This window comes from Myxocyprinus asiaticus, chromosome 50, assembly GCF_019703515.2.
Source record: "Myxocyprinus asiaticus isolate MX2 ecotype Aquarium Trade chromosome 50, UBuf_Myxa_2, whole genome shotgun sequence".
Taxonomy (NCBI): Eukaryota; Metazoa; Chordata; class Actinopteri; order Cypriniformes; family Catostomidae; genus Myxocyprinus; species Myxocyprinus asiaticus.
The window spans coordinates 3,212,979-3,237,621 of NC_059393.1; the positions used below are offsets into that span (position 1 = coordinate 3,212,979).

Sequence of the window (24,643 nt, forward strand, 5' to 3'; positions counted from 1 at the left end):
AATGTCTGAAGGTACCACGTTCATCTTTACAAACAATAGTACTCAAGTATAGGCACCACGAGACCACACAGCGATCATACGAGATGACCGTAGTTTGGTGCGAAAAGTGCAAATCAATCCAAGTACAACAGCAAAGGACCTTGTGAAGATGCTGGAGGAAACAGGTAAACAAGTATCTATATCCACAGTAAAATGTGTCCTGTATCAACATAACCTGAAAGGCTGCTCAGCAAGGAAGAAGTCACTGCTCCAAAACCACCGTAAAAAAGCCAGACTACAGTCTGCAAGTGCACATGGGGACAAAGATCTTACTTTTTGGAGAAATGTTCTCTGGTCTGATGAAACAAAAATTGAACTGTTTGGCCATAAATGACCATCGTTATGTGTGGAGGAAAAAGTGAGGCTTGAAAGCCAAAGAACACCATCCCAACCGTGAAGCATGGGGGTGGCAGCATCATGTTGTGAGGGTGCTTTTCTGCAGGAGGGACTGGTGCACTTCTCAAAATAGATGGCATCATGGAGGAAGGAAAATTATGTGGATACATTGAAGCAACATCTCAAGACTTTAGACAGGAAGTTTTTTTTTTTTTTTACAATTTGTTTATTGAAATGTAACAAATTATGCCAGTGTATTACAACAATATTATAAATTAAAAATAGTTAGATCTCTTTTACATAATAGTAATAATAATAATAATAAAGGAAAAACAACAACTAGTAAAACATACATTAAGAAGAGTTGGAAATAGTCATGCATACAAGAGAAGCAAATCATGATATAAAAAGGGGTAATTTAGGAAAAACAGTAAATGATTAAATGACTAATGGTTTAGTAGTAATAAAATGTGGGTGAAAATAAGTTGAGAATCAAGCTATTTTATCCCTTTCTGCCTCATTCATTATATTACTAAAATCAGAGTTTGAAATAAAGGATATGAAGGGTTTCCAAATATTCTCAAAAAAGGACAGCTTACCTTTCAAAATATATGTATTCTTTTCCATCGACAAACAAAAGGACATATTATTGATCCACTGTACGATAGATGGCCTTTCCACTTTCTTCCAATACATAGTTATTAGACACTTTGCTTGAAGTATACACGTCAATGAGTTTACGAGTGCTGCTACAGTATACAATACTCTCAGGAAAAATTCCCAAAATAAAAATTTCTGGTTTCATTGGGAGATTAAGAGATACCATCTGAAAACGGAGTAAATCTACCTCTTTCCAAAACTCCTGCACCTTAGGACAATTCCACATGCAGTCCAAAAGTGTGCCTTTATCAGCTGAGCATTTGATGCATGTGTCTGGAGTGTTCTGACAAATTTTGTTTAACCTAACTGAGTAAAATATGTTCTCATAATCCAGTTGTACTGTATTAATTTGAGATTACTGTTAATAGTTTGCGATTGAGCTTTCATACATACTTTTTCCCATATAGCTAAGGAAATATTCATTTTTAAATCTTCTCTCCAGGAGATCGATTTGGATTCTTAAGATTGTTTAGAGTATGACTCTTACACTTTAAAAAACATCGATATTAAGCCTTTAGATTTGGATGACTTTGATAGTAAAATTTCAATAAGAGTCTTAATAGGTTTTGTAAGCCTTGTACCTTGGTAAGAAGAAACATAACTCCTAAATTGAAGGAATTTAAAGAAATGTTTTTTGGGAATATCAAACTGTGCTACAATCTCTGCAAATGACATTAAGTCATTTCCTTTATAAAAATCCTCAATTTTTTGCAGCCCTTTATTATACCATAGCTCAAATCTGGAGTCTGATCTGGCTGGTTTGAAACTCTCATTTCCCCATATTGAGGTAAAACATGATAAAGTATTTGACTGATCTAAATAATTATGCACATCGCACCAGACTTTAATTGTATTAATGAGAAAAGGGTTAAGAGATACAATATCTTTACCTTTTCTGAGAGTTTTGATATCTGTCGAATAAAGATAAAGATTAAGGGGTAATTTTGACTTTATAAAGAAAGATTCAATGTCCAACCAAGATGGCCGGGCTTCAGAAGAGAAATAGTATAAAGTAGATCGCAGTTGTGCTGCCCAATAGTTCCACTGTAGATTAGGAAATTGAAGACCACCCCTATTATATGGCAAGTATAATAATGGCAGACGAACTCAAGCTCGTTTATTATTCCATATGAAATCAGTGAATAGTTTCCGAAGTGATGTAAAAAAAAGAGGGTGGAGGGCACAGAGGAATATTTTGAAAGAGGTATAGTATTTTAGGTAGTACACTCATTTTTATTGCATTTATACATCCAATTAGCGATATGGGTAGACTTTTCCATCTGTCAATGAATTTGGAGATGTTATCTAAAAAGGGTTGATAATTTGCAGAGGATATATAATCTACATTAGCAGTGATTTTAATTCCTAAATAAGTGGAGTCAACTACATTAAAGTGAGTAACAGCTGATAGTTGACTATCATCCTTATTCAATAAAAGAATACATGATTTAGATTGGTTGATTGTATAACCAGAGAAGTTACCAAAAATTGAAAGAAGTTGTATTAGGGAAGGAATGGAGTGAGTCAAACCTGTTAGATATCAAATGACATCGTCTGCGTACAAAGAAATACTTATATCTGTGGTGTTTAATCTGATGCCTAGTATGTTACAATGAGACCTTACTGCTATGGCAAGTAGCTCGATTGCTAAGACAAAAAGAAGAGGTGATAGGGGGCACCCTTGACGAGTGCCCCTTTGAATATTAAAAACCCTAGAAACTATACTATTAGTAAGTACTTCAGCCATAGGATGCATGAAAGTATCTTAATCCATTTATGAAAAATGTCTCCAAACCCAAATCTTTTCAGAACCTCAAATAGATAGGGCCATTCCACCCTGTCGAAGGCCTTTTCAGCATCCAGGGACAGAATGGCCGTATCAGAAGCTCCTTTTTTAAGATATAAAATGTTAAGCAAAGTTCTAAAATTATGGAGACCATGCCTGCCCTTAATAAATCTGTTTTGGTCTCAATATATTATATCGGGTAAAAATGCCTCCAACCTCCTTGCCAGAATTTTACTCAATATCTTAACATCTGTATTAAGTAATGAAATTGGCCGAAATGATTCGCATTTGGTATTTATTTTATTAGGCTTAGGAAGTAACGTAATGAGAGCGTTTCTTAAAGAGTTTGGGAGCACACCATTTTCAAAGGATTCTTTAAACATATCTAAAATTGGTGAGAAGTTTTCTTTTAAATTTCTTGTAAAAGTCTACGTTAAGACCATCTAGCTGGTGTTCGTCCTGCTGTTAAGCTATCAATAGCCTCTATAATTGCTTCTCCCGTTATATCTATGTCCAAGGACAATTTTGCCTCTTCAGAAAGAATAGGTATGGATAGACTATACAGAAAGGTTGTTTGTGCAGCATTGTTTAAATATTCAGAGGTGTATAAAGTCTCGAAAAAGCATTTAAAAGTATCGTTTATTTTAACTGGGTCACTTGTGATATTGCCATTATTATCTTCAATAGAATTTATTATTCTTTCAGATTGATTTTGTTTAATTCTCCAAGCTAACAATTTCCCAGCTTTTTCACCTTGATCATAATAATTTTGCCTTAACATCATAAGACTGGCGGCTGCTTTTTGGGCAGATAATTCATTGTATTTAGTTCTAAGAGTTAACAATTCTTGATGAATGATTAAATCATCTTTATATGATAAGTTGTTTTCAAGAAGTTAAATTTTTGTATCAAGTGCAGTCATTTCTTTTTTGTAGCCTTTTGATTTACTGCTTGTGATGCTTATAAGAACACCTCTAATGAAAACTTTAAAAGCTTCCCATCTGATACAAGCTGAGGTTTGTGTTGTATTAATATCAAAATACATTTCTATCTGTTGTGTAATATAGTCGCCTAGGAGCCATTTAGGGTGAAATCTCCATTTTGGAGGATTACCTAATAACCTAGGGTCAGTGTAAGTGAATAATATAGGGGCGTGATCTGAAATTACTATTGTATCATAAAAGCAATCAGTAATATATGACATAAGTGTTGCTGAAATAAGAAAATAATCAATTCTGGAATAAGACTGGCATGTTCTAGAAAAGCAAGATTACTGAATATCCTTAGAATGTAATTGTCTTCATATTTCTAATAAGTTTATGACCTTTATAAAATAATGAAGTATCTTTCTGGTCTGTCTATGTGACTGATCAAGGCCAGAAGAACAATCTCTAATTGGGTCCAGTGTATAATTGAAATCCCCTCCAATTACATAAAACCCAGAAAGGCTGGATAAAGTTAGAAAGAAGTTACTATAGAATTTTGGGATGTCCTCATTAGGGTCATAAATATTGACAAGAATCAGTGAGTTAGACAGTAAAGTCCCTAGAACAATTAAATATCTACCTGAAGGAACCTGTATTGTCTTAGCTATTTGAAATGGGATTGATTTATGGATCATTGTAATAACCCCTCTTGCTTGAGAACTAAATGAAGCTGAAAACACTTGACCAGGCCATCTATTACGTATTCTACAAATATCTTTGGACATTAAGTGTGTTTCCTGGAGAAAAACAATTTTAGATTGTAGCTGCTTTATCCTAGTCATCACTTGTTTGATTTTAGTAAGAGTATGCAGCCCCCTACAGTTCCAAGAAATAAACTTAACCCCAATAATCTCTGCCATATCTTATAGTATGAGATAATCCAATACTTTCCCTAGTTTTGAAACAGAAAATCACCTGTACCATGTGACAATGAAAAGTAAAACTAAAACAACACAATTAGAAACATTTTAACACCACAACTGTGAGTTGCCGAGAACCACCAGCAAATCCACACAGTACTTCTAACTTCCCCCATCTAAATGGTACGATGAATCATATCGTGATTCATCGTACCACTTAAAATACTTAAATACTTAATACTTAAAATAAAGTAGTGATCCTAACTGACCTAAGACAGGGAATGTTTTCTACGATTAAATGTCAAGAATTGTGAAAAACTGAGTTCAAATGTATTTGGCTAAGGTGTATGTAAACTTCTGACTTCAACTGTAAATGTGGCTCTGTACCTCTTCAGAAAACTTGGAATATAGTGTAAATGACTACTTTTATTACTTAGATTTTTAGCTTTTTAAGAAGAGAGATATTATATATTAGATTTTGTGTTCCAGTACGTACATGATGACAGAATTGGCATTTTTGGGTGAACTATTCCTTCAAGGGGGTAAAGGGCTGCACCTGTCTGGAGTGAGATAACCTCTCTTTAATTTACACTGACATGTCAACACGACATCAGCCCGCGCTGCTCCAGCAGAAAATGGAATGCAGCGAAACACTGTTTCTCTACAGGTATCTGTTGAGATCTTATGCATCTTTAATCTACAAATGCACCTGCGTTTAAGTATACTAGACAGCTCTTTGACATTCTGGTCTCTAGATATGGCTCAGGTCACCTCATCAGTGTGAATGTCTATGGGTTTTCTTCATTCGTTTTCTATTTACTGTTAAGAAAAATAAGTATGAGCAATAGTAATAGTGATAGTGATGCTTGACTTAGCAAAAATGACCAATCTTCTTGTGATTTGTAAAATACAATTTCACAATCAGCAAAGAAACACTGAAAAAAACATTTCTAGTCTAGTCTAGAAGCACCAGCCATTATCTTTGTATTCTCTGTGTTCTATGAAATCCACAATCATGTCTTAACAAGCAGGTATCCAGGATACAAGATCTTCATCCATGAACCAGACCATGTGAGATGTCTCCAAAGCCAACAAACACTTTGTGACATTTCAACTTCTCTATTATGTAGATTTTGAGAGCTGTCTGGGGCAAATCATGACAAGTCCTTAAACAATAGTGGAAACAAGCTCTGTTATTTTCTACTTAAAGTCTAATGTTCTGTAGTGTTGCTGGTATTGTGAAGCACATACTAACATTCACTGAGGCGTTAAAGGAATCTTCTTGGTTCAATTCAACTTAGTCTATTGAAGGCATCTTACAGTACACAATTTTGACTCATCCCTCAGTTTATTAAAACAAACAAAAAACATGTTTACAGTAATGAACTTACAATGGACGTCTATGGGGCAAGTGTACTAGAAGCTTTCAAAGTAGAAATGTGATGCTTGTATTTTCAAACACTTCCATTAATTCTTCATTCTGCGTTATTTGAGCTGCAAAGTTGCCTAAACTATCCTTTAGATGCGGATGAATTTTTGGTTATGTGTAACTACTGTAATTCCTGTGGATGGAGTTTTCTTCATGTAAAGAGTGCTTTGCTGATAGTAAAAATCATATCTCTTTCTGGTACCTGCAGCCTACATTTGAAAGGTATATTGGTCAACTTCGGGCACTTTCATGTCCCAGGAGTTTATTTTTATCAAAACAAAACAGATTTCAGCTTTTTAATCATTAAAACTGAATTGAAAACTTTTTACCAGGCCTTCATCATTTATTTTTGGTACTTTTTACATGCCTTTTATGCGTAGATTTCACTCATCCCAGACCCAGACTTTCAATATTAAGTTCTATTATGCAAATTATTACATGTTTAAAACTATGAACACCTAAAGTAAGAGTAAAAATTATTTCTATCAACTTTTCAAAAATTACGACTGTCAAACATACAATTACGGTACATGATACATTACAGCAAACATTAAAAAATCATCATAAACAGGGTTTTTCCTGCATTGAACATTTTTGCTGAAGCAAATTTAATGATATTCATCTTGCTTTTGCCACTTTAAGCGCTAAAAATGCTTCTCATGTTGAACATGAATGCATGTGTGGTGACTGAAGACCGGATTCAGTTATGTGTGTTGCGTGATCCACCGAGAATCACTCGCACAAGTGATGCTCTCTACTCTTATCTTGTATTTCTGGAGCACACAGGTGCGCATCAACCGGGCTTCCCTCGATAAGCGAGATCCAGGATAGCACAGAGCGGATCACACTCTCGATTAAACTGAGCTTCCCTTGATACAGTGGCGCAAAACAAACCTCATGTGACCCATTTGAATTTTACATGAGAATTCACTATTTTAAAGCACTATAGAGCAATTCAACCATTTGAAGCGGCTACAGCACTGATATTCTGAACAGCACTGGCAAAGGAGTGAGAAAACACCTGCACCAGCATCAGTTACAAGACTTTTCACATCTAAACATAAACAACACCCTTACTAACATTTATCACAGTAAGCTGTAACAGAATTTTTCATTAGAACTGTGGTAGTTGTATTAGAAAAAAAATATGATTTTTAAATGTGTTTAGGCTATTATTTTTCATAACAAATAAACTGTTTATTTTTTAAGAAAGACTAACTACCTAACTATCACTGTAATGAGGAGCCAGACATGGTGTTTCTTGTGATTATGACATTACAAATGCAACTGTTAAACAATAAAAGAACTATGGTAAACATAACAGCAAGTACAATGTAGAATAAAAGTCTGGACTTTTATACATTTTGAACAAAGTAATGTGAAATATTGTAATATATTTCTTGATGATGTTTGAGATTAGGAAACAAACTGGCCTGGTTTGGCTTCAGATGTTCCTAGAGTCAAAATGATTCCCAAATCTTTAAGAGTCTGATAAAACGGGGGCCTGGGTAGCTCAGCGAGTATTGACGCTGACTACCACCCCTGGAGTCGCAAGATCGAACCTAGGGTGTGCCGAGTGACTCCAGCCAGGTCTCCTAAGCAACCATATTGGCCCGGTTGCTAGGGAGGGTAGAGTCACATGGGGTAACCTCCTCATGGTCATGATTAGTGGTTCTTGCTCTCAATGGGGCGTGTGGTGAGTTGTGCATGGATCGCGGAGAGTAGCATGAGCCTCCACATGCTGGGAGTCTCTGCGGTGTCATGCACAATGAGCCACGTGATAAGATGCGTGGAATGACGGTCTCAGAAGCGGAGGTAACCGAGACATGTCCTCCACCACCTGGATTGAGGTAACCGCGCCACCACGAGGATCTAGTAAGTAGTGGGAATTGGGCATTCCAAATTGGGGAGAAAAGGGGAGAAAAATAAATAAATAAATAAATAAATAAGAGAGTCTGATAAAACTCTTGAATATTACATTTAGGCCTATAGAAATAAGGTGTTAAGTTAGTTTGATTTCCCACAGAACCATGAAGTACAAAAACTGTTGAATTCAGAAGTTTCTAGATGCTCAGATGATCAAAAATATATAATATTCAATACAAACATGAAATGCAACACAAATCTTAAATATTGATTGCAATAATGTAAAAAAAGAAAAAAAAAAGAAGAAAAAAAATGCATCACAATGTGCTGACCATGAACATCAGCCACCAACGAAGACTATTTTTGAGCCGGGAAAAACCCTGATAAATATATTTACTTAATACTTTGTCTGGAAGAAATAGGTTAGTCATCATTTATTTTAATTATTTAAAAATGAACGTTAAAATGTTTTTTTCTTTTTTGCGGACAGAGTTAATTAGGCACATTTTTACGTGTATTAATCTTTTATACGTGTATACATGCAATAAAATCAGTGGACATGTAATTACAATTTGGGCAAAATCTTCTGCCGTTTTCCAGTGGACTTCTGTTAAATAATACGATCAAATGGGCAGATTCAATTCATATCAAACTTTATTAGCAAGAGAACCTTAAGTGTACACTGCCAATGTCTCTGTCTCATTCAGTGTATACTTTGCCCGATGTTCCATTATGCCCCTCCACTTGGTCTGAGTTCAAGCCTATTGATTTGGTCTTATATAGGGAAACTGTTGGTCACCTAAAGCCAACCATATGTCCCCAGGATGTTATTCTGCCTTTTTTTCTTACAAATCATTGACACGGTCGGTCATGGCCTGTTACTGGTCATTAACAAATGCTTATCTACTGGTTCCTTCCCAAACTGCCTTAAATATGCTGTGGTGTCACCATATCTTAAAAAACCAAACCTTGATCCTTCTTCTCTGTCCAATTTTCATCCTATTTCTAATCTACCATTTATTTCAAAAATTTTCGAGAAAGTTGTACTGATTCAATTACAATCTTACTTGACAGTAAACTATCCATGAAATATTTCAATCAGGTTTTAAAGCTTTACACAGTACCAAATCTGCTCTTTTAAGAGTCTCAATTGATATCTTAATTGAGACTGATTCTGGGAAATCCATGGCTTTAGTCTTATTAGATCTGAGTACTGTGTTTGATTTGGTCAACCATGAGGTCCTGTTGACCCGTCTGGAGATATCATTGGGCCTTCGTGGCACAGTATTACAGTGGTTCCGCTCCTATTTGACTAACAGGTGGTTCACTGCTCGCATTGGTCATCACTCCTCCTCTAGCGTACCTCTCAATTGCGGAGTCCCACAGGGATCAATCTTTGGTCCGGTGTTGTTTTCCCTGTATATACTCCCTCTGGCTTCTATTTTTATAAGTACGGAGTGTCTTTTCATTTATACGCTGATGATACTCAAATCTATCTTCCCTTAAAACAATGATAAATACGCCTTACAACCACTGATGGCCTGTTTAAAAGAACTCAAGTTATGGCTTTCAAATAACTTCCTAAACCTAAATGAAAATAAAAATGAAATTATTTTATTTGGGCCTGAATGAGGTGATTGCACCTTTGTGATCGCCAGTCCGAAACTCTGCAATGGTCTACCTCTCCATATCAGATTAGCCCCTTCTATTTCAGCCTTCAAGTCTGCTCTAAAGACATACTTATTCTCTCTGGCCTTCAATATTCCTTGATCATTGTGAACTGTTTTCTTTTATCATAGTATGTGTTATTTACTTTGTTGTCCGTTTTATCTCCTGAAGTTATTATTTTTCTTTTTGTACAGCACTTTGGTCAACTTTGGTTGTTTTTATATGTGCTTTATAAATAAATATTTAATTGAATGCATAATTAGACACTATACATACAGATATAAAAAATATTGAATGCTGAAGTTTAAATTGTTGAAGTTTAAAATCTCAAAACTATTATTTTCTCTGGCTGCCGTTCAGTCTCTACAAGTATACCTGACTGCCGTTTGCCGAACGGCCGGATCCTTCTGTCTCTATCACACACAGCGGTATCACTCGGGCGGTTTTGCTTTTGAAATGGGTTAAGATGAAAGTGAGTGACCGTTTTCGGGCGATGCGCAGAGATTAGGGGTGGGAATCACAAGGTAACTGGCGATACGATATTATATCGATATTTAGGTCACAATACTATATTATTGCGATTCTTTATTTCTGGTGTATAGTGATTCAAAACTATGATATATTGTAATATTTCACTCAATGTTTCTCATTTGTCTTCATTGGACTTAAGAGAAAAGTTTCCAAACCACGAAATGCATTGTTAAATTAATATAAAGGTGCCAGTTTACAAAACAAGGCCATTTTGTTTCCTAATATTTATGTTCAATGCAAAGTCATAAGCATATAAGACCATAATGGCTCCTTATTTCTGTGGTTAGGTCAATGTAGTGAGTCTTTCAAAAATAATTTATAGTGTTTTTGAATAGAATAGTAGCCTAAACACTTTAAAAATATTATTACAGGGGGCCTCGGTAGCTCAGTTGTAAAGACGCTGGCTACCACCCCTGGAGTTCGCTAGTTCGAATCCCAGGGCGTGCTGAGTTACTCCAGCCAGGTCTCCTAAGCAACCAAATTGGCCCGGTTGCTAGGGAGGGTAGAGTCACACGGGGTAACCTCCTCGTGGTCGCTATAATGTGGTTCGTTCTCGGTGGGCCCGTGGTGAGTTGAGCGTGGTTGCCGCGGTGGATGGCATGAGGCATATGGGATTCATCCTCCGCCACCTGAGGCGAATCACTACGCCACCACAAGGACTTAAAAGCACATTGGGAATTGGGCATTCCAAATTGGGAGAAAAAGGGGAAAAATCCAAAATATATATATATATTCAATTATTACAATACATTTTCAATACACAAAAGTGTAATAGATTTCACCTAAAAGGTTAGCCTATTTTATATGATACTAACATTTCTGTCAAAATACCTCAGTTAATGTTACTAGAGTAAAATTGTAATACATTTTAGTAAGGCATGGTAACTGCATCTTCAAAGTTCAATTCCTAGATCGATTTGGCAAAGCTATCTCGCACGCCTGATTCACCGCTTGTGGGTGAAGTCTTCATTCTCAGTAATCTGTAGAAGTGTCTGGGTTTGTTCCTGGCAGGCAGCAGATGCCCTAACCCCACCCACACCCTAATCAGAGCCTGTAAGGCTAAGTAGCCTGCCAGGAACAACTCAGGACACCTTTCTCTTATTGCTTGAAGTTTCAAGAAGTTAAAAAAAAAAAAAAAAAAACTGATACTGCATTAATTACGTTAATTTGTTTACGCATTACACAAATCACAGAAATTATATTATAACATGTTAATTCAGAGCGATGTTTTTATATAAAAAAAATGATGCATAAAAATAAAAATAAAATTTACGCAATTAATCTTGTCCCTAGACTGTAATAATGAATATTCCTACCATCAGAGCAATTCAAGCTTGAAGTAGCACCTGTTTTCAACCTGTAAGCGCCACTCCAGCTGTTCAGGCAACATGCAGCTGTACAGAGAACAAACCACACTCAGGCTTGCTTGACACTAGCGACAGCACAAGTTGATATCCGAACAAGTTCCTGCATTAAAACACATCTGGATGGAGTGAAATTCCGAATGCAGGGATCTCAAGACATTTTTTCTCTAAGTTTGAAACTACATTTAATTTGACAGAGCATCCTAAAAATAGGTTTATGTTCATGACGCAACCAAAATGAGATCCCACACCATCCATAGTGGGATGAAGAAACCTAACTACAAATACTCACCAAGATACACAACACAGACAAAATAACCACAAACACAGTTCCACAAACAAACCCATGGATATTTTCTCTCTGATACACACAGTGGTGTCAGGCAAACTTGCATTTTTCCATCTAAGGCTTCATCAGGAAAACAAATATAGTCCTGTATCTGCTGCTCTACATGACCAGAAGACCTTATGTGTTTGCTCCCATTAGAAATAACTCACCACTCAACAGGAAGCACACAGCTGCTCTGACTATTACTACATGTGCTACACAATCCAACCGAACACAATTAAAAGCTTAAATATCGCAGGGGAAGAGACTTGATGACCCCAAATGTAGCTGAAGAGAAAGTGGTTGGTTAAAATGAATTACTTTAAAATGAAAATTATTTTCTGTGGTATTTGACAGTGCATAACAATACAACTTCACCCAGTTTCTAATTCTATTATTATTATAACTTTAAACATGAATTGTTGCAAAAACATTCTTATAAAAATTTTTGCAGTATGTTGTACATTTACAGTAATGCGCTTACAATGGAAATCTAGGGGTCAAGGGTACTGTAGGCTTTAAAATCAGAAATGTGGAGCTTATATTTTCGAAAAAGCACTTGCATTAAATCTTCAGTAGAAAATTGTGTTATTTGAGCTGTAAAGTTGTCTAAATTGTAACGGCGGGACTACATTTCAAGGCAGATGAATGTTACCAGAGACCGTTTAGACCAAGACGGACCACTTGTGTTAAAATGAATGGAAGACACTGGAAAGCCTAATATGGTGGGTGTAAAAAATAAACCCACCTTAGGTAAAAGAGCCAATCACCTTTTAGGTACAGACATCGCCTGTCAATCAATTCAAGAATGTGCATGTGCATAAGCTGGACCAGCCTGAAAAAGTGTTTTTTTTAGCTTGATCTGTGCAAAAGAAGCACAATTTCTGATACCATTGTTGTCATATTGTACTGCTGATTTGAAATATCTTCTTTAATCACAATCTTGACCAACTGTTTGGATATAGCAGCTGTACTTTTGTACTGCTTGTATGCATAGAAAATAGCTGCCCGTGAGTGTGCTGGCCACCAAGTGGACTGACTTGCCTTGAAAGGGACTTTGGCGTTACCAACGTAATTCCTGTGGATGGCCTTTTCTCCATGTAAACAGTGCTTTACAGGTAGATATATCACAAATCTATCTGGTACCCATCTGTGGACATCATACAACAATTTAAAGTGTTTACTGGATTTTGAAGCCTACATTTAAAACATATATTGGGTGTTTCCTCAACTTAAGGCACTTTCATTTCCCAGGAGTTTAATGTACCCAAGGAAGGTTATTCAAATATTTTTAATGTCACTGGGTTACTTTCGTTGAATTGTATAGTGAGGAAGGCTTTTTCTTAATTGTGCTGAACTTGTGGAAAACCATGTAGACATTTAATGTAAAACAATTAACGTAGACATGTTAAACAGAACTGAGAGTACTACACCACAGCTACTATCGGTAGCTGAAAGCATTATCAAATCAGCAATATATTTATATGAACAGGCAAGAGGCATCTAGAGAAATCTATAGAAAGACTCCAAATAGGTCTGAACAAGGGTAGGTTGAACATGGGTAGCTACTGAACTGCTTGAAAGTGCTAATCTGAAAAACATGGCCTTCCATATATATTTCAGTTCCTTGATAAGGGCTTAAAGAAGTACATGAAAAGTAAATTAGGTTTTGATGTGAATTAAATAGTAAGAGAACTGACATCACAAAGACTTTGTTCAGCTTGTAGGAATCACTAAACGTTGAAATGGCACCCATTTTTAAAATGTTTGAAAGCATCCATTTATGTTGTTTATATGTTGAATGGTAGTCCTCAAAAGCAGTTGATATCTGGCCAGCTTTCACTTGCTCTGACAAGAGTTGGACGCTTTCATGTAAGAGCACAAACCTAAGTAAAGTTACAAAAAAATCTTTCCTGGATTCCTGTAGAGGAATTTGAAGTTTTTGGGACAAAGATGCCATTCATGCACCTCTACAACTAACAAGCCAGGGGAAGAACCAGGAAAGGAACCTGATTGGCTAAAATATCTTAAACACATATAAACTTTATGTGCAAACTAGGCATGGTCACAAAACCTCACCAGAGAGCACAGGTTGCATTCTAACATCATCATAAGGTGTCAAAATTGGTGCCTTTCAACATCCTGGGTGGACCAAACTGGTTGAACTGTCAAGACGGTCATCACAAAACTATTCTGACAGAGCTCGGCATAAACTAACATACACAACTTTAAAAAACCAAGATGAGACAAAACCACAAGAACAAATTTAGATGTTTAAGCTGTCTCTACAAGCTTGCATGCTTCCTTTGCACACAACTTGGTCACCATCCAAACAACGGGTGGCTTTGATGCCAGGCGGTCACCCCTGAGCAGAACTTTATAAAGGCACGTCTGCGGTCAAACTCCAATCCACCTCTGGAAAATCTAATAACTTGCTCCGGGAAGGAAGACTTGAACCACTAATCAACCTCTGTCAGAGTCATACCCAATTTTTCATTAGACAAGTAAGGGATAATGTACAGTCAGATGGTCTTTAGTGCAAAATAAAGCCTGACAGGATTAAGGACTATATTATTGTATCGTGACCCTGACATATTGCCGGGTCCCTGCTGATTTCCATTATAAACTCCATATTTTAGACAGCAATTCTCTTTTCAAAACGTTTTTAGCATTACACATTTTTAAGGTGCAACATGAACCACATTTAGCTAAACGGCATTCTGGGGAGGATGCTTAAGTAACTGGAAGGAGTAGTTTTTATGGTTCCATGCCATTTAGGTCATATGAAAAGAGGATCATGGTAAACTTTCAAAATGACAATTGTGGGCGTGCAGTGCTGTAATTTCAGAGCTACTCCACATATTGTGCAGCCCACAGAAGTTGAGACAGTTGAGGAGAGTGAAGGCAAGGATGCATGAACATCCCCTCATCATTCAGTGCTGATAAACTCCACCTGTCCTCTTAAAACACAAGCCTTTTAATTGGGCTGTTAAACTGGACCAAGGCCATGAGAAAGGTGCACTGGGTAATGTGAGCACTGAGCCGTTGACCCATCGGTGATGAGATCACTTTTTAGGATATTTTATCTAACACTTCTGTTAACATGTCAAGCTGGCAGACTACATGGCCAATGCCAATAATCTCAAAATGTCAAAATTTGTATCTGATTAAATAGCCTGTGGATATATATCGGTAAACCACTACTTAGAACACAAGAGTACAGTTTTGGAAATCCTAAGAAAAGACCATATATATCAGTCTCACGCTCATGGTTGTTTACATGCACAATCTTATATCGATAATACTTAAAAAGCCAACAACGTATTAGGTCATGTAATATCAAACGGTTTAAGCAAAAACCATTCGGCACATGTATGTTTTTGCCTATTATCCTGATTTCGCTCTGCATGTAAACACCTTTACCAACATTATTACCAGTTTATCCAATATGTGCAAGTGTTTATGTTTTGATGTCAAAAACAGAGAATAACCCATTAACTTTAAGTCATGTAAATGTGGTTTTCTTGTGTTGTTCTTGAATTGTTTGAATAAGCGGATTTTTGGCATAACGTTATCAGCGTATTGGTGCGCATGAAAATGCACTCAATTGCTAAAGTAATTTCTACTCAAAGACAAGGAAACTTGATCCAAAAAAGGGCTGTGTAGCCATGAGCATTTACAGACATAATTGGTGTCTAGCTGTTTCTCTCCCAAAGGGAAACCAGATATCAATGGCTGTTGGCCCTAAACTGCCTGGTCCAAAACAGGGAGATCTGCAAGGTGCTCCATCACCCATTAAATAGCTAGGATATTCATTTCATGCTGGAAGCAAGCTGTTTTTGCAGCTGTTCTCCAAATCAAAGTCGTCATATTCTGCTTGGATATGGCCCAACAGGTGTCGCTCCATCCATGAGAAGCAGCTTTCATTTTGCAGCATGTCTTGATGCATGCATGGGCACTGCAGTATGGGGTGGGGTTAATGAAATAGTCAGACGGGACCACAGTAAATACAGTCTGTTTAGGGTTGGGTTAGCTGGTGGAGGTGCCAGGCGCCAAGATGGAATTATTTACAGAACATTAGCGCCCACTGTGCTGATTTGGTATTCAGGGCGTATTGCAACGGGACATTATTTATGTACAATTATTTGCAGTTATTGCTGGATGTAGTATATTAAGAGACAAGAATTATAAACAGACTAGAGTGGGACAACAACATTAAGTTAAAACAAATGTGGCAAAATATACAGTCACAGTGAGGCAAATTTATCATCAAAATCCTGAAACAGTGGCTTTATGATTGCATTTGTGTTATTGCAATTAGGCTGCCTACACACTAGAGAAAGTTCTGAATTCTGATGGAGTGTTTGACAAAGGAATGCATAAGATCTCTTTTCAGTTTATGGAAAGAGCCGGGTCAGTTTGAAATCAAGCAGAAATTCAAACTGACCTCCAAATCTACCCTTTCTGCATGGATTGTTGGGCAATAGTCTGCTGTGAAGACTGTACCAGTGCAGGCTCTGCAAAAAGCCACACTGAGCGTGCTAATGAGCACCCACCTGAATCTCCTCAACCCTCCTGAACTTCACATCAAGGCTGCCATTTAGATCAGGACCATCAGAGTACATTTCAGCTTCGGTTGCACTTTCCAAAGCCTTTTCCTCTACATCCTTGCAATGTACCGTCCCTATTGAAATCGATAAATTGACAGCATTCTCTGAGGTAGGCTATAGTAGGCCTAAACCTATTTTGTAGATGTCTTTGCCCATAAGTTCAATGTGTTTTTCTGTTGGTCTTGACCTGCAGACCTACTGGATCATTGTTTCCCAATTCTGGTCATGAAGTATCCTTACTGTCAGAAAAAAATAGCAAAATTGTACCTTGACAAAAACTTGTCCCTGAGGCAGTACCCTATAAGGTACATCCATTTAGCCATATGCGACTGTACCCTTAAAATGTCAGCCAAAGGGTACATATTAGCACCATCCGGTGTAAAGAAAGTACAGTGGGAGTACCTTTGAGGGTTATGCCCCAATTGCAAGCTGTTGTAGCCCTAATGGTCCAATGTTTGCACATTTTCAGTCAAGTAAGGGAGACATCCAAAATGTGCAGTCTTGCAGGATCTCCAAGAGCAAGATTTTGTAACACTGATCTAGGTCTTCAAACATGTTCAGAAAACATCCTACTGTCTTGAGTGTCTTAAGATAGATTCACCCCAAAATGATCCTTGATTGTTTTGTCCGATGTAGCCCTCGGCAATCATCGAGTGGTGAAACCCAAACACAGTGTCACTGTGCTCCATTCACTGTTCACTGCTATTCATGAGAAGGAATGAAAGATACTGAGCCTGCACACTTGTGGAAACCCAACACCTTACATCATTAGCAGGACGAGTGGCCTTACATGCAGAAGAAAAGCACAGTGTTTATATGAGCGATGATGGGTGGTGGGATAGAGGGGGTATCGCTGGGGTCTAATGCAGCAGAGCCCTGAGAATAACAAGAGGCATGTTTATAGACATTATGCAGGCAGCCACAAGGGCGGCTCAGTTCTTACAACATTTAAGGGATACATTTTGTCTCTCTAAGGTAAAACCCTCAAGCTTCTGCAAGCTGTAATCAATATATGATGAACTGCTCAGAAAGCTGTTTCAGAAAGCTCTTATCAGGCGAAAGGTAAGTGGGGGTCAACTTTAAATATTTTTACCTTCCAAGTAAAGTATAATTCAACTGGGGGTGGTTAACGATAGTCAACTTGTCATCCAACACGTTAGTTACGGCAAGGGATGACCCCATACAGATACTGGTATCAGGTCCTATACCACGTTCACATACTGGTACTCGTACTTGTTCTCGTAAAAATGCTCCGATACCAAAAACCGATCCTATCTGACATACGAATGTCATTACGTAAACATTCAGCCCACAAATTAAAATCATGTCCTTGTGAGATTATTTAACTGCAAAAGCTGTGATATAATGAGATAAATATATAGTTTGCATGTAATTCAAATGTGAGCGCTTGTTAATGTGTGGAGACAGTGTTGTGCTGACGCCGGAAGCTCATACAGGGAAAACACTGTCATGAGCATCACACGCTCTGTTTGTAGCAGATGACAGTAAACGGAGTGCAAATTCACATTGTAGCGTGAGGCACATACAGAGTACATACTTATTTAATTAAATAGCAGCCTTTGACAGAGATCTTATAGTACAGAGATAACAACCTTCGTGGTTCTATCATTGGAAAGAGTGTAACGGCTGTAACACTCAACTAGCATTTTATGACAGTTTTGCTGATGCTATATAAGTGAATGGAGAGAGTCAAACTAACACCTTCCAGTCGCAAAATAAATAAATTATAAAACCGCAATTTTATCATAGTAAACTCCACATATAGTTCACTTCAAAAGGATTGTTTAGTGTAAAATATGTTAAAGATTAGTGGACATGCGGTCAATTCATTAAATGATGAGCTGTTTCCTCACAAAAGCAATTTATTCAGCGTTGTGAAGCATCTCCTCCACAGACATCCATTCAAAAAGAACGACCTCTTGTCTCTTCGCCAGTGTACCATTGAATGTTTATGGAACAGACACGTTACGATAATCTATGCTAACCTTGTAGGCTTCCCTATCAGAAAGGCTTTGCTTTTGTGGTTTAATAATCACTTTGAGTCACGTAGCGACTAGGGATGCACCGATACCACTTTTTCTCTTCCGATACCTGAAATCTCAGTATCGGCCGACACCGATCCGATACCAGTGTTGGTTTTTTGGCATAATCAGTTTAGAATATCTTTACATTATTGTGTGGAACTAATTGAGGGTACTCTTTTATATGGAAAGAAACACAAACCTCTAACTACACATTATTTCAGTATAAATGTATAGCTTATTAAGAAAAACTTTGTTAACTAGTCTACTGGATAATGCAAAGCAAAATTAACAGTAATTCCAGTATAAGTTTTCTTTGCAAACATTTTTTCAACTTGTATCTGGACTTTAAAGGATTCAGATCTCTTTTTTTGTTCCATTTAGTTTTAAGATATCAGTTCACTTTCATTCACACAGTTATTTTTTGGAAGCCATTTAACTTAAATTAAGTGCTGTGAAAAAGTATTTGCCCCCATACTGATTTCCTCTGTTTTTGAGTTATTAAATTGTTTCAAAACTTCAAACTAAATCTAACATAAAACAAAGGCAATCTGAGTAAACACAAAATACAGTTTTTAAATGATAATGTTATTTATTGAAGAAAAAAGTTATCCAATACCTACTGTGCATGTGTGAAAAAGTATTAAAGTTACTAAATCCCCAAATCTATGAAACTGCATTCATAATGGGGTTCAGCTGGACTAGACACACCCAGACCTGATTACTGCCAGCCCTGTTCAATCAAATGAACACCTAAATAATACTTTTTCAAGTTGGTTAAAGGTCTCACCCAGTAGCACACAAGGTTGAAAGAAATTCCAGAAATGATGAGGAAAAAGGTGATTGAAATACATCAGTCTGGGAAGGGCTACAAAGCTATTTCAAAGGCTCTGGGACTCCAAAGAACCACAATGAGAGCCATTATCTCCAAATGGAGAACACTTAGCACAGTAGTGAACCTTCCCAAAAGTGGCCGACCTTCCAAAATTCCTCCAAGAACACAGCGATGCCTCATCCATGAAGTCACGAAAAAGCCAAGGACAACATCCGAGGAACTGCATGTCTCTCTCGCATCAATAAAGGTCACTGTTCATGACTTCACTATCAGAAAGACATTGGCCAAAAATGCCATCCATGGAAGAGTGGCGAGGTGAAAACCACTGCTAACCCAGAAGAACATTAAGGCTTGTCTGAACTTTGCCAAAACACACCTTGATGATCCTCAAAGCTTTTGGGAGAATGTTCTGTGGTCTTATGAGTCAAAAGTGGAACTGTTTGGAAGACAGGGGTCTCGTTACATCTGGTGTAAATCAAACACAGAATTCCACAAAAGGAACATCATACCTACAGTCATGCATGGTGGTGGTAGTGTGATGGTGTTGGGATGCTTTGCTGCCTCAGGGCCAGCGCGACTTGCAATAATTGAGGGAAACATGAATTCTGCTCTCTACCAGAAAATCGTAAAGGAGAACGTCCGGTCATCAGTCCGTGAGTTGAAGCTCAAGTGCAACTGGATTATGCAGCAAGACAATGATCCAAAGCATAGGAGTAAGTCCACCTCTGAATGGCTCAAAAGAAGCTAAATTAAAGTTTTGGAGTGGCCTAGTCAAAGTCCTGACTTGAACCCAATTGAGATGCTCTGGCAGGACCTTAAACTGGCAGTTCATGCTCGAAAACCCTCCAATGTGGCTGAACTAAAGCAGTTCTGCAAAAAAGAGTGGGCCAAAAATCCACCACAGCGTTGTGAAAGACTGATCTCCAGTTCTCAGAAGCATTTGGTTGCAGTTGTTGCTGCTAAAGCTGGCACAACCAGCTATTAAGTTTAAGGGGGGCAGTTATTTTTCACATAGTTTACCAAAAATTACATAAAAGAACTGTAAAAACACCATTAAAGTAGTCCATATGACTCGTGCATTTTATTCAAAGCCACTTGAAGACATGCAATAGCTCTGTGAATTGCAAAAGGGTGTGTTTAATAAGTAAATACAGTATGCAAGCGTAGCGCCAGCGCGTTAGTGAATGGCGTTGCTCTGTTGACACACAAACATAAGCACGTGCAGCCTGGTGCACTCGCGGCTATTTACAGCATTCACGTGGTGCACAATATTTGAGCGCTACTTACAAACAACATCTCAGATGTAGATGCTCAATAGTTCGGTTCACTTATAATATGCATTTAGAACAGCACCGGAGGTGCATTTTACCAGAATTTGAATAAGAAGCGAATTAAACTACTGTGAACTTGCATACAAACAGACACATACAGGACTTCCTGGAGAGTTCAGAATGTCAGAATAAAAGCGTGAGGTTTAAAAGTTAAAGGTGCATAATTGAAATATATTACTGTTGTATTTTAAAACTCTAAAAGTCAATAATAATAGTAATAACAATAATTTATTATTAGTTTACAAATAATAATATTTAAGTTGAATGTGTTCCAAAAAATACCTGTGTGAATTAAAAGTGAACAAACTAAACTGAACAAAAAGAGATCTGAATCCAGATACAAGTTGAAAAAATTTTGCAAAGCAAAAAGTCTGGTAATTGTATTACACCGAACCATGCTCAAGTGGAAATGCAACTACAATTGCAATATTTACTAACTATGCTCAGAACAGTTCGACTTGGTGGGAATTCTTTTTGTGCAACCTCTCCAGGAGGTCCCCAAACAATACAATTTTGGATGTCTTCGTAATCAAACCCAGCTGATTCAACTCATCATCTCATTAGAAGAGTGTAGTAGAGACTGTACTGTTGGGGGTCCCCCAAGACATGTTTGTACAATATGTATTGCAAAAACACTATACAAATAAAATTTAACTAAACTGAACAATAGTTAATCCAGTTAATGAATGATGGGGGCAGCACCAACTAGGCTAATTGCACGTGACAAACAAATAAATGCCAATACTCAATTCACATGAAAAGACGTTATACTCAAAATAGAAGTGTTAAAGTAGCAAAAACAATCTGTTTACTTGTAAGCCTCGGCCACTTCTAGTTGCAACTGACTTTTGACAAACATTACATTTCACATTTACATTTTAAGTTTGTTCAACATTTGACCTCTCAAATCCAAGCCATTTCCAAATAACTGAGGAAATATTACAGCCTTTTACACAAGGTCGTCCTGATGTGAAGAGCCTTCAGTCTCCACGTTGTTAACCTATTTTACAGTCATTTGGAGCACACACATGTGGGCAACTGATCAGATTTGTGGTGGCATCAAGCAGGGGGTCTGAAAATGTTTTACCATTGGCGATTTGACATTGTGTCTAACTATAGTGTTTGCGAATATTCTTATGCAAACCCTCAAATCCCTTAATTAAAAAAATGAAAATGGTGTCAAAACATTCATTCAAATTAATAGACAAAAAAACAAAAACAAATGGGGGGGGTCAGGACACACTAAATTATGATTGTTTTTGGTGCATGCAACCTTGACTCTTCTGTTATAATAGTACTTCAGGGATACATTTTGGGTTGTCCTTAACCCAAAGGTTCGAAGGACTAGCGTTCCCCGAGATTAGGTAAATTTGTGTTTTACAGACCTTAACCCTATTCGGACGGTAAATGTTTCTCAGGGTAACGTCTGTAAAGGAAAATTTCCCTGGCTCCTTTGTGATAAAACTCAAGCATCCGAATGCCAGTTAATTCACTGTGGAGGAGAGTTCTGCAATCGTACGATATCTGGAATTTGTTTCTCACATGGTCAGTCGCATGTAATGTTTGTAATAGGGGTTGCACCATTTATTTGACCAACTGGCTAGTTCTGCCACAAGTCAACACGTTGCATCCTTGCCTACCAGTCGTGGATGACATGATTTCAGTTGTGTTTGTTCCATATGACGACAGCAGAGGAACATTCCTCAGTCTACAAACTGCATCCTGTGTATTTTGAGCAAATACATTTTCAAATATAGGTTATGCAAAATTGCAAATTTATTTGGAATTAAGCTAAGGTGCAAAGAGAGTCAACATGGAGCGCTTTGCTCATGCTTTTGCGCTTCATCTCAGTTGTGCTCTCTCTCTTTCTTCCACACTCACTCAAACACTCACACACAAGGACATATAGGCAGAGAGAGAAGCCGCACATATACCAAGTACAATAAAAAAAAATTTTTTTAAAAAGTGTGAAAAATATTGGACAAAAATGTTAGGTCAACACAACAACTTTTTTCACTTTTTCTTCAATGTAAGAACCCTCTCTCACGGCGACGTAACTTTATTAACGTGAATACTTTCCAACATGTCTCTGATACATGCCTCCATTGAATACACACATTTCAGTGCATCCTGTCAAATAGTAACCGTATGGCTTTTGGATTGATTCCTGCTTTTTAAACTCTTTATTAATTACCACACGACCTTCCCCCCCAAAAAAATAAATACATAGGTAATTCTACTGGGAATTTTCTCGCTGGTAGTGAGAGAAAAACACATACAGTTTGGATTCGAACTACAATAAAAATCACTCATTACCTCCTGTAAAAGCTGGAATTACCTCACGTCCCCATGCAAAACAATTACCATCCAAATAGGGCTATACTTTGTGCTTTTAATCCTGTCCTGATCAAACATGTCTGTGTTTTTCTCGCACAACCTCGGTAAAAATGACCAAGCAGACAGTATTGTCTGATTTGCGGTACATATTATTTATTTTGATCTTCTTCTTTTTGCGATGCTTAACTAAAGCTAAATTTCTCATTGGGCGGCCTTTTATTTTGGACGTGGACCTTTTCGCCATCTTTCCCAATCCCGCCCTAATGAGTACATAAAATCACAGAGGCCTTTTAGAAAACTAATCCGATCCGAATAAGGCTCACAACAATAAATAGGACAAGAAGAGACATTTGGCAAACAGCTGTTTAATTAAGTCCAAGGGCAAACATGACTCACTAAAAACTCACTGTGGGAATGTGGTACAGTCCTGGGGGTCGTGGCTCACTACAGAGAGTCTACAGGAAGTCTAGCAGCCTCCCGTAACCATCCACGTGTTTACAGTATGAGACGTGGAATTTGATGCAATTAACCATTCCCCATTACAACAGGATCATTCGTGGTGGAATACGGTGCAATATTCACACACATGCAGTGCTGCACTCAAACTCTAAACAGTGAGATCATCTGATGAGTGTTTCCGAGACAGAATGGAGCCCTAATACAAACACATCATCCAGAATAAAACAAGGGACACAATGCAACTAACAGCATACACAATCAAACAAAAATCTCAAACTACTGTTAGGATTAAACAAAACTTCTTCCCTTGAGAATGTCAAACTAAACATGAACTTTTTCATTAAATATGAACAAAATAATGCTTAGGTGCCATTCATTAATTGTTCAAAGACTGACTTGTGTATTAGAGGGTAGAAACTAGTGTAAAGTACAAAAGTACCACCGGAGAAATCCACACACATTTGTTTCATTAAATATCATCTGGTTGGCTTCGTGGTGGAGGAGGGAGATGCTAAATTCAGAACGGGGGGAGGGCACCAGTGAAGGTAATGTAAAGCATATGCACTTCAATGTAATCACTCTCGTTCTCGTATCAAAACTAAAGAACCACTCGAAACTGTACAACTCAACTACACACAGGCTCAAACCCCTCAGCTGAACTTCTCCCCTATAAACGACTTACTGGTATCATGCATTTTATGGATCTTTGACTGGCACAAAGCATATTGCGCTGCATTGTGCTATTTTTCTCTGAATCTGGAACGAGTGTCATGTTTTTAAAACATCTGTCAATCCTCCATTATTCAAAATGCTGGCCATCATTTTGACAAACAGAAACAAGAAACTCCGCTTAAACCATCTTTACAAGGTATATCTGGTAGAGCCCGACCGATATGGGATTTTTGAGACCGATACCGATTGTAGAGAGGGAAAATTAACCGATTACCGATATGGTGGCTGATATAGTTAATTTTTGAGCTGGAATGAAAACAGACCTTTTCTATGTATATTGTTCACTGATTTTGCACCGATACGACTATGTAAAGGTACTCAGAAGACCGATTTCTTAAATATTTTTATCAAAGAATATTTGACATTATTATTATACACTGTCAACAAATTCTAGAAATGAACACTGAGAAAATAAAGAATAAATAAAAATAAAATAAATAGCTA

The 24,643-nt window shown here is 37.4% G+C and overlaps 1 protein-coding gene across 1 annotated transcript in view; it reads right to left on the bottom strand.

Moving 5' to 3' along the window:
* The window catches only part of LOC127438673 (inactive tyrosine-protein kinase 7-like), a 70,863-nt gene that overhangs the window by 34,475 nt on the left and 11,745 nt on the right, over positions 1–24,643 (bottom strand). The gene's annotated exons all lie outside the window — the stretch shown is intronic.